The sequence below is a fragment of the Chiloscyllium plagiosum genome, chromosome 8 (assembly GCF_004010195.1).
Source record: "Chiloscyllium plagiosum isolate BGI_BamShark_2017 chromosome 8, ASM401019v2, whole genome shotgun sequence".
NCBI classification, from domain to species: domain Eukaryota; kingdom Metazoa; phylum Chordata; class Chondrichthyes; order Orectolobiformes; family Hemiscylliidae; genus Chiloscyllium; species Chiloscyllium plagiosum.
This window is the reverse complement of record NC_057717.1, coordinates 47,606,695-47,617,155: the sequence shown is the minus strand read 5'-3', so window position 1 is coordinate 47,617,155 and position 10,461 is coordinate 47,606,695. Positions and strand designations below refer to the sequence as shown.

General features: G+C 42.0%; 1 long non-coding RNA gene across 1 annotated transcript in view; it reads right to left on the bottom strand.

The window, feature by feature from the left end:
• Positions 1 to 1,491, bottom strand: part of LOC122552420 — an 8,888-nt gene extending 7,397 nt beyond the window's left edge. Inside the window, exon 1 of the long non-coding RNA XR_006312385.1 lies at positions 1,400 to 1,491. This is a non-coding gene — a long non-coding RNA (uncharacterized LOC122552420). The remainder of the gene's footprint in view (positions 1 to 1,399) is intronic.
• Positions 1,492 to 10,461: the final 8,970 nt, after the last annotated feature.

The window sequence follows — 10,461 nt, the reverse complement described above, 5'->3', positions numbered from 1 at the left end:
CCATGGTCTCACTACAGGAATCAATAACGTACAGACTAGCTGAGAAACTTCAGAACGGACTAAACTATTTAGTAGAGGGCACACGCCACTCCATTATCTCCACCCAATAATTCATGAACACCGTCAAAGACACCAAGAATAAGAAGATGAATTAATGATCTCCTTTGATGTAACAGTCATGTTCACATCCATCGACATCAACCTGGCCAAAGAAATACTGACTAAGCTATTATATGAAATAAAGTCACAAATACCAGAAGCCTCCAACTTCACCAGAAAAGGCAACTTCATCAAAATAATAGACCTATGCCTCATCTCTCACATCACTTTCAATAACAAGTCCCTCATGCAAATCAACGGATATCCATGGAATCACTGATATCAGGGTTCCTCGCAGAAGCAGTAATGCAGAGTGTCAAACAAACAGCTCTCGAGAGATTATACCTTTGTCGAGAGATTATACCTTTGTCATCTCTAAATGAAATATAGTATTGGAAAACTTCAAGACCATCAATACTAGGATGGCACGGTGGCACAGCGGTTATCATGCTGCCTCACAGCACCAGAGACCCGCGTTTAATTCCCTCCTCAGGCGACTATCTGTGTGGAGTTTGCACATTCTCCCCATGTCTGCGTGGGTTTTCTCCGGGTGCTCCAGTTTCCTCCCACAGTCGAAACATATGCAGGTTAGGTGAATTGGCCATGCTAATTTGCCGTAGTGTTAGGTGTAAATGTAAAGGAATGGGTTGTGGGACGGTGTGCACTTGTTGGGCCGAAGGGCCTGTTTCCACACTGTAAGTAATCTAATCTAAAAACAAATTCCTATTGGCATAACATTCACAAAAAAAAAACAAACTGCCATTCCTAGGTGTCACAGTAGGGGAATTCCAAAGAAAGAAAAAAAGACATAAACCAAATACTGAACTATAGAAGCAATCAGCCAAGAGCCCACAAATGAAGGTGCATTAGGACATTTCTTAAATGAGCCACCATACACTGCAGCACCGAAGAACTATGAAGAATTGAAGAAAACCACCCATACAGTACTTTCAAGAAGAACGGCTACTCAATAAACGCAGTTCGCCAATTTCTAAGCAAAATGCCCAAACACCAGCACCCTTAGCACTTTTCCCATCATCAAAGATACCTCGAAAATGACTTCCAGCCTACTCTTACATCATGGCATCATTTTAGCACACAAACCCAACAGCACACTTAAACAGCAATTAATGAACTTGAAATACCCAATGAGACTGCAAGCACAACGAATGTCATTTACAAAATAATTTGCAAGCTCAATAACAAACACTACATTGTACAACGAGGCAGAAAACTAGCTAAAATGATATAGAAACGTCAACTAACCACAAAAAGACATGATCCACGATCACTAATATACTTACATACAGATGAGGAAGGGCACCACTTTGACTGGGACAACGCATCCATCGTCACACAAGCCAAAGAGTGACATGCGCTAGAATTGCCAGAACCATCACATTCCACCTGGAACTGCGTCGAAAAACTCATCGATGTGGACCCCAACTGTCATGCTCTGAGAACAGGAAAGTGAAATGACATCACCAAACAGCCAAAGAAACCTAAACACATAAATAGAAAGCGGGACATGACACGAGCCCTTCTCTGGAGGCTCACTGATGAAGATACCTACTGTGTGAACGTGTTAAATTAAACACTACAGCTCAGCGAACAATCTCACATCCATTCCAAACGTTTGGTCCTGAAATGTGTGTCAGTGTAAAATCTTCTTAACTACCTGAACTTTACTATCACTCAATGATCTCCTCTCTTGACACTCCATACTCTGCTGGCATCCAACTCCGTTGTACATCTTCACTATCCTAGCACTTCAAGTACTGTTGTAATTTCATTTTCCATGCCTGGCACCCTAATCAATCTCAGAAAATTTGTGATTTCCTTCTCCATTGTTAAACCTGGCATCAAGTCCTTCCCAACTGTCCCACCACGCATGTCTCTGAAAATCCCAAATTCAGGGAAACCTCGCCAGATTTTCTGATTTCCCCAAATCTCATCCCGCTGGGCTGTATTATGATTTCACCATTCAATTAAAAACTATTCTGATTTCCTTCTACGCATTCTAAATCCAATTATGTTTTTCACTCTCACGCACACACATAAACACACACACATGCACACAAAAACATTTAGCCGCTAGTTGCTTCATTTACTGCAATTCAAAGGACATACATTTAGAACGACCATCCTATGTTCCAGTGGCTGGTATCGGATGCTTCAGGCTTGCAACGTTTTCATCGTAGACATAAGCAACTGTAAGGAGGTCATGGGTATCTACTTTCTGGTGATCCAGTAGATGGCATTTTCGCACATTGTTCTCATGCATGTGTATGCATTCATTTTGAGGAATTAGTGTTCCCTCTGTTCAGTGTTTCATGTTTTAATATCGTTCAGACCATTTGTTTAGTAAATTAAGATAAAATAGACTGAATTAGAAAATCGCAACACTCTGAAAATCAATCCGACATCTTATCCTTTGACTGATACATAATGCGTTTCTCTGTCTTCTTCGTAGATAAATTAATGGCAATTTTCATACTGATTCATAGGAAATGTGGTCTGTCTGAATCCATCAATCGTTACCTGCAGTCTATGGCCGTCTCGGATCTAACACTTACTATTTTTGAAATGATACTGCATTATATTCCACACATTCACTCAACTTATTCCATTATGTCGCTGCCTGTGTGTAATATCCTCGCCGTCCTCATTTATGCAGCAACTGACTGTCCAGTCTGGCTCATTGTCACCTTCACTTTTGATTGATTTGCGGCTGCTAATGCCAGAAGCTGAAATGTCGATATTACAGTGAGAAAACGGCGGCTGTGGTTTCTGGAACAGGAACAGCGATCAGTTGTCCCGACATTATATTCTATTACATTATATGTAAGCATTGGTTTCGTAGGTCTAACATCCCGTGGTTTTGTTTGGTAACATTTAGTGATCTGCGGTCTCCACTCTTTAGAGCAATCAAGTTTATTCATGTGTTCTCGAAATACATGTGTTCCATTTAGCTTGATATTCCTGCTTAATAGTTTAACGGTCAGAAATATTTTAATGACCAGCAGAGGACGCAGGAAACGACAGATTAACAGCGATGCAGTGTCTCTGAGAGACGAAGAGATGGGTTATCGAAGAAAATCCATGATCCTCCTCTTTCTTCTCTTTGCCAATTTCATCATCTTATGGTCATTCTTCATATTTTGTTCACTATTATGGCGGTTTAGCAGTTTGGGCTTTCAGTCTCTGTTCAGGATTCTGTGCAGGAATTGGGCTTCATGTTGCAGCGCCTCTGTTGCTGCTCAAATAGAACCACTTATGCCACGACTGAAACAAAACTCAGACAGCTGTTGACGAATGCACTGACATGTCCATTTAAGCAGATTTATCTAATAATTAAACACATTCGATAATCTATCTTCTCAGGGTTACCTTACGTTTTCACATTTACAGAAGGTAAATGATTTGATCCTATGGTAACAGACGGCATATGGAAACTATTTCTCAGTGACCATTACTGATTGGCTTTCTCCTTCGTAACAAAATGTGTTTAATCATTGGCATTCAAAATAAAAAGAAAAATATTGCAGACCCTGGAGATCTGAAAGAGAAACGGAAGGTCATTGTGAATCTTAAAAAAGCTCACATCATCTCTGATAAGGGAATCCGTTGACATTTTGAGTTCTATTAATTTTTTTTGGAACTGAACTGACAAATTTTATAACGATGGAAAAGCGGGGAGAGTGGGTAAGGAAAAGACAGAGGGAACACAAATAGTAGCACAGGGGATGCATTTTTGCGATTATTCTTTATTTTCTTACCTGATGAGTTAAGACCTGGCTATGGGGAAGCCAAAATAATGATTTCGATGACTGATTCTTGGGATATTAGGGCTTATGGATGAATAAAGATTGAATTGGTTACGTGTTCATCTACTGGCGTTTCGCAAAAATGATGTGAGATCAAATAGAAACCACAAAATTCCAACTAACCAAGTTAAGAGCAGAAGGAATATTTTGATAGCCAGGAAATCAAACAGAGGCACACAGTCTGGGATATGAAGCATACAGGACTGAGTTGAGAAGAAATGCCTTTACCTAGAAAATGACGTGCCTGAGGAATGCATAGGCACAAGAAACAGTTTACGTCAAAATATGGACGTTTTTCGAGATGGAAATAAATCTTGTTCTTTGGACTAAAGGGATCAACAAAGCAGAGATAACGTGTTGCAACAATTATCTGAGTTGGACGATCATGAGTGCTCAGAGTTAATGTCAGAAAAGGAACAATCGGCCCACTGGCAATGTTCTATTCAATGTTTTCAGTTTCTCCAAAATGCATTGAGATGAAAACATAGTTTGTAATACTTTGGTGAATAACTTTTAAAAAAAACACACACACACAAAATTGGCTCGGTTTCCAGGGAAAGAAACAGACTATTTGAATGAGGTCGTGAATTTTAACTGAAGTTAGAGTTCATTGAAAGGGGCAAAGCATGGGCATTAGCCTCGATTATGACTTCACTCTGAATCGTGTTCTATTCTTATCGAAATGTAAAGTCAACGAAACCCGATCATTACAGCCTTTCTCATGTCCAGCCATCTTATCGAGCATCACTCTGCACTGGCGATCGCATAACTCCAAGCAAGTTGCTAAGTCAAGATGAGTGGGTTAATAAGTTTGTAGAGAACAAAAATATCGGTGGAATTGTGTATATTTTAGAAAACCACCAAAGGATGCAGCGGGATATAATTCAGTTGTGGATCTGGGCAGAGAAATGGCAAATGGTGTTAAAATGGCAAATGGAGGTACATGCGAGGGGTTGCACTTATGCAGATTAAATCCTGAGGAGAAGTATATAGTTAATGGCAGAACCCTGAACAGCACTGAAATGCAGAGGGAACATATGCTTCATTTCCACTGTTTCCTAAACTTAGTCGCAAAAGTCGATAGTCAGTAAAGAAGGCTTATGGCATGTTTACCTTTATTGGTCAGGCAACTGAGTGCAAGAGTCAGGGTGATGTCTTGCAGATTTATCAGATTTTGGTAAGGCCACACTTGGAGTACTGCGTTTTATTCAGTCTGTTGCATTACAGGAAGAATGTGAATAGTTTGCAAAGAGCACAGAAGACAGTTATGGGTTTGCTACGTGGATTCGAGAGTATAACCTTTCAGGAGAGGCTAGAAAAGCTCCGTTTGGAGGCTGAGGATACACTTGACATAATTCTATAAAATAGCAATATTCATCTGTCGCTTTGACGGTCAGCATCTATTTTGGACAGTTAAATGTCTAATACGGGTGCGCACACATTTTTTGACGGGCGAGAAATTTCAAAAGTGATGTGGAGCACATTTTTCATACAGTCTTAACAGTGTATGGCGATGGAGGTAGTGCGATAAGAGCATTTAATCAATTTTTATATATGCGTATGAAAGTGCAAGGAATATAGGGATATAGATCAAGGGTGCAGGAATACAATTATTTAATTTGGCGTCATGTACGGCACAATATGGCGGACTGACGGTCTAGTTCTTGTGTTGCTCATGTCTGTGTTCTATGTTCTATCACTATCACCTCTCACTCCACCATATTTCACACAGCCTGGGCCACTCTCCATGACCAACACTATTCTCCCCTCCTGCTCCACCATCTCTCATGCAGCCTGTGCCCATCATGTCCATCACTACTATCACCATCTCTCACATATCGTGTCAAGTCTCCATGTCCATCATCACTCTCCCTCCCACTGCACCATCCTTCAGACACCATTGCACTAGTCAATAATCCATTAAGACTTTCTCCTCCTGCTTCACCATCTCTCATGCTGCATGTGGTAATCACATTACCATCGTCTCTCTGTACTCCCGCTAGTACGTTATTCCCATATCATGAGCCACTCCGGATGTGCTTTAGCACTCCTCCCAACATCCCATCACAACCATCCTACTGGCTCATCACTATGTACTGTATCCGTCTGCTTCACAGTCCTTAATCCCTCACATCATTACTGCGTCCATCTTCAGATGATTACTCCTACCTCTTTAGCCAGCCGTCCTGTCCATCATTTCTCTAGTTGCAGACAACATTCTATCTAACGGAGTGACCTTCAAGTACACAAAACTCTGTCTTCTCTCAACTTCTCCCATTCCAGTTATTATTTATCAATTCATTGCACGGAGGTGTCTCTGGCTGGGCCAGCCTTTTTGGCCGCCCATATTCGCATTTGAAAACTGAAGGTGGTGAACTGACTTCTTGAATTGCTGCAATCGAAGGGTTCAAGATTCGCCCAGAAAATTATTAAGGTGGTAAGTCCAATACTTAGACACATACATGCTGAAGGACAGTCGATACATTTCCAAGTTAGGTGGAGGGTGGCTGGTAGGAAGCATGCAGAGAGTGGTGCTCACATGTGTCAGTGGCCCTTATCCTTCTGGAGGCAAAAGCTTGTGATTTCGAAAGGTACTATCTGAGGAGATTTTTTGAATTTCTGCAGTGCATATTGTAGATGGTACTCAGTTGCTACTGAGCTCGATGGTATAAGGAGTGATAGTTGCCAATGTAGAGGCAATCAAACGGATTGCTTCATTTGGATGCCGTTCCCTGCACGATCCCTGATCGGCACAACTCTCTCTGTGGTCATACTCTTGTCCCTCACTGAAGTGTAGAACTGGTATGTGTTTTCCTTGAACCTACCCATCAAGGTTTTTTTTCCATTTCCATTTCCAGCTCTCCTAAGTCCATTCTTCCGTTCCTTATGGCGACATTGTAAGCCATGAGAGCCCCGTCTCATCCTTGGTTCGTCAAACTTAAGTAAGTTTCCTACTTCCAGTTGATTGGACTTTCCACATCCCTTTTCACCCAAGATTCCGTCACTCTACCAAACCTTGCTTCAATGGTACAAATCGATCGAGCAGTCATAGCAGGTGCTCACCAAACGACGTGCTCACCAAACGTCCTCGACATTTCTGCCATCCATTTCTCTGTACCCAATTTATGCTCCACAATACCTGCCGAATAGCGTTATAATTCCCCCTCCCCAATCAAACAGTTCCCATACCGTATGCTCCTATTCCTCCCCATGAGTACAGTAAACGACAGGTTGTTGTGATCACTATCGCCGAAATGGTCTCCCACCAAGAGATCTGATACCTGATCTTGTCGATTTCGAATCACCAAACTTAATATGGCCTCCCCTCCGTACCCCTATTTGCATGTTGAGTTAGCGCTCCTTCCTGGACACAACTGAGGAAAAATCTGCTTCATCCAACCGATTTGCACGAACGTGTTCCCAATCAATAATAAGGAAGTTGAAGTAAAACATTAAAGCAACACAATTATTGTGAAGATTTGCAGCTCAGATTGATGATATTAGAACATACAACAAAGAACAGTACAGCGCAGAATAGGCCCTTTGGCGCTCAATATTGCGGCAACCTGTGAACTATTCTCAGCTCGCCCCCTACACTATCCCTTCATCATTCATGTGCTTACCAAGGATTGTTTAAATCTCCATAATGTGGCGAAGTTAACAACATTGGCAGGTAGGAGATTCCACCCCCTTACCACTCTCTGTGTAAATAACCTGTCCCTGACATCAGTCTTAAATCTATCACCCCTCAATTTGCAGATTTACCCCCTCGTGTGAGCTGACATCATCATCCAGCAAAATGGTTTTCACTGTCTACCCGATCTAATCCGCTGATCATCTGCGATATTGGTGCAAGTTCGGTGAGCTGCAAAGTTTCTTTTCAGCTCATTCATCACCATGGGGAGGTAACATCATCAGTGAGAGTCCTCGATCCAGTGCTTACTGATGTTCTTAACGAGTCATGGTGACAAAACGTCTGAAAGCAAACCAACAAGATCAGCAAGCTTACATCCATACTAAAACAACATCTTCCTTCTGCACCTTTCCAAAATCTGCCTTCTAATCTATTCCTGTTTCTTGGTTTCTATTTGTGATTCGATTTAAAACTCCCAAAAAAGTTACTACTCATTTCCTGTTTCTGACTTCATTTATAATGTCATAGTGCACGAGTCCTCCTCCACGACGTCCCCTCCTGCACCTGTGATACTATCCCTGATTAGCAATGCCACTCTCCCATCTATTTCACCACCTTCTTATTACTTTGTAAACATCTACACCCCGAAACATTCAACAACTATTTCTAACCTGTGATTAACAAGTCGAGTTCATGGTTTAAACATCGTAGCTCCAACAGCTAATCCATGATCTACGTTCATCATCCAAATTCCAGACACTTCTTGAGCTAAAGTAGGCACACGTAGAAACATCACGCTGACTGCTACTTTGCCGTTTTAACTGTCTATCCTTGCTCAGCGATTCTCAGTACGCTGTATCTGCCTTTTCTCCAGCTGCTCCATCCTACCTGGAGCAAAACTGGAGCAAACCTCACACCCAGGATATTGGTATCCCCTCAGTTCATGTGCAACTCGTCCTCCTACCACATTTCCCACCATCCGGAGAAATAATCCCAGTGATGCCCTTATCTGAAGCATTCCCTGTTATACCACCTCTAAGAGAGGTTATTCAGCTGGAGAGGTGCAAAAACTCACATCCAGAGATGATAAACGCTTATGTGAATGAGCACAATGTTCAAGTGGTGAGAGGAGCATCAGAGATGGCCGAAGTATATGCATTGTTGCAGAAGGCCAAAGTTCGTTTCTAACAGAAATTTCATTCCATGACGGAGAAAAATTGGACACAAGGGAGATGTTTTAATGCAAAATGAAGAGTCGATGACATTGGGGTTAGTTTACCACAGGTGAAAAAGAAAACCCAGGAGACTGGAAAGTAGTTCAATTGCTTCAGGTGTTTTTTTGTTTTCTCTGTAATGGAGTGGGACACATAAACTTACACTGACAGTGGTTTAAGAAAACGTTGGCGAAACGGGTCTTCACTGCTGGAAGATGCGACACGTAAAGTCAGAGTACCAGTTGGTGAAGAAAGGCACTGATGGAAACGGTGCAGTAAAATAGGATAAACCAATAAGATTAATGAAAGTAGTAAAGGAAACCCCAAGAGTTGCAGGAGAGTGCGCAGCCTAAGTAAGGTAGAGGCATTAGAAAGCCTGCAGATTGTGAAAATAGATGAGTCCCCTGAGTCAGATGGGATTTATCCCAGGATCCTCTGGGAATCCAGGGAGGAGATTGCCGAGCCTTTGGCATTGAACTTTAAATGGTCATTGTCAACAGGAATAGTGCGAGAAGACTGGAGGATAGCAAATGTGGTTCCTCGGTTCAAGAAGGGGAGTAGAGACCACCCAGGTAATTGAATAATAGTGAACCTTACTTCAGTTGTTGGTAAAGTGTTGGAAAAGGTTATAAGAGATAGGATTTATAATCATCTGGAAACGAATAATTTGATTAGAGGTAATCAGCACGGTTTTGTGAAAGGAAGATCCTGCCTCACAAAACATATTGAGTTCTTTGAGAAGGTGATGATACAGGTAGATGAGAGTAAACCGTTTGTTGTGATGTATATGGATTTCAGTAAGGCGTTCGATAAGGTTCCCCACAATAGGCTATTGTACATAAACCGGAGGAATAGGATTGTGGGAGATATCGCAGTTTCGAACAGTATTTGGCTTGCTGAAAGAAGACAGAGGATGGTGGTTGATGGGAAATGTTCATCCTGGAGTCCAGTTATCATTGGTGTACCGCAAGGGTCGGTGTTGGGTCCACTTCTATTCGTCATTTTTTTAAACGACCTGGATGAGGGCGTAGAAGAGTGGGTTAGTAAATTTCCAGACGACACTAAGGTCGATGGAGTTGTGGGTAGTGACGAAGAATGTTGTAGGTTATAAAGAGACATAGATAAGCTGCAGAGCTGGGCTGAGAGGTCGCAAATGGAGTTTAATGCGGACAAGTGTGAGGTGATTCACTTTGGTCGGAGTAACTGGAATGCAAAGTACTGGGCCAATGGTAAGATTCTTAGTCGTGTAGATGAGCAGAGAGATCTCGGTGTCCATGTACACAGATCCTTGAAAGTTGCTACCCAGGTTGAAAGCGTTGTTCAGAAGGCATACAGTGTTTTAGCTTTTATTAATAGACGGATAGAGTTCTGGAAACATGAGGTTATACTGCGCCTGTACAAAACTGTGGTGCGGCTGCATATTGGAGTATTACAGTTCTGGTCACTGCATTATAAGAAGAATGTGGAAGCTTTAAAGGATGCAGAGGAGATTTAATAAGATGTTGCCTGGTATGGAGGGAAGGTCCTACGAGGAAAGGCTGAGTGACTTGAGGCTATTTTCGTTGCAGAGAAAAAGGTTGAGAGGTGACTTAATGGAGACATGTAAAATAATCGGCGGTTTCGATAGGGTGGACAGGAAGAGCCTTTTTCCAAGTATGGTGGCGGCTTTCACGAGGGGGCATAGCTT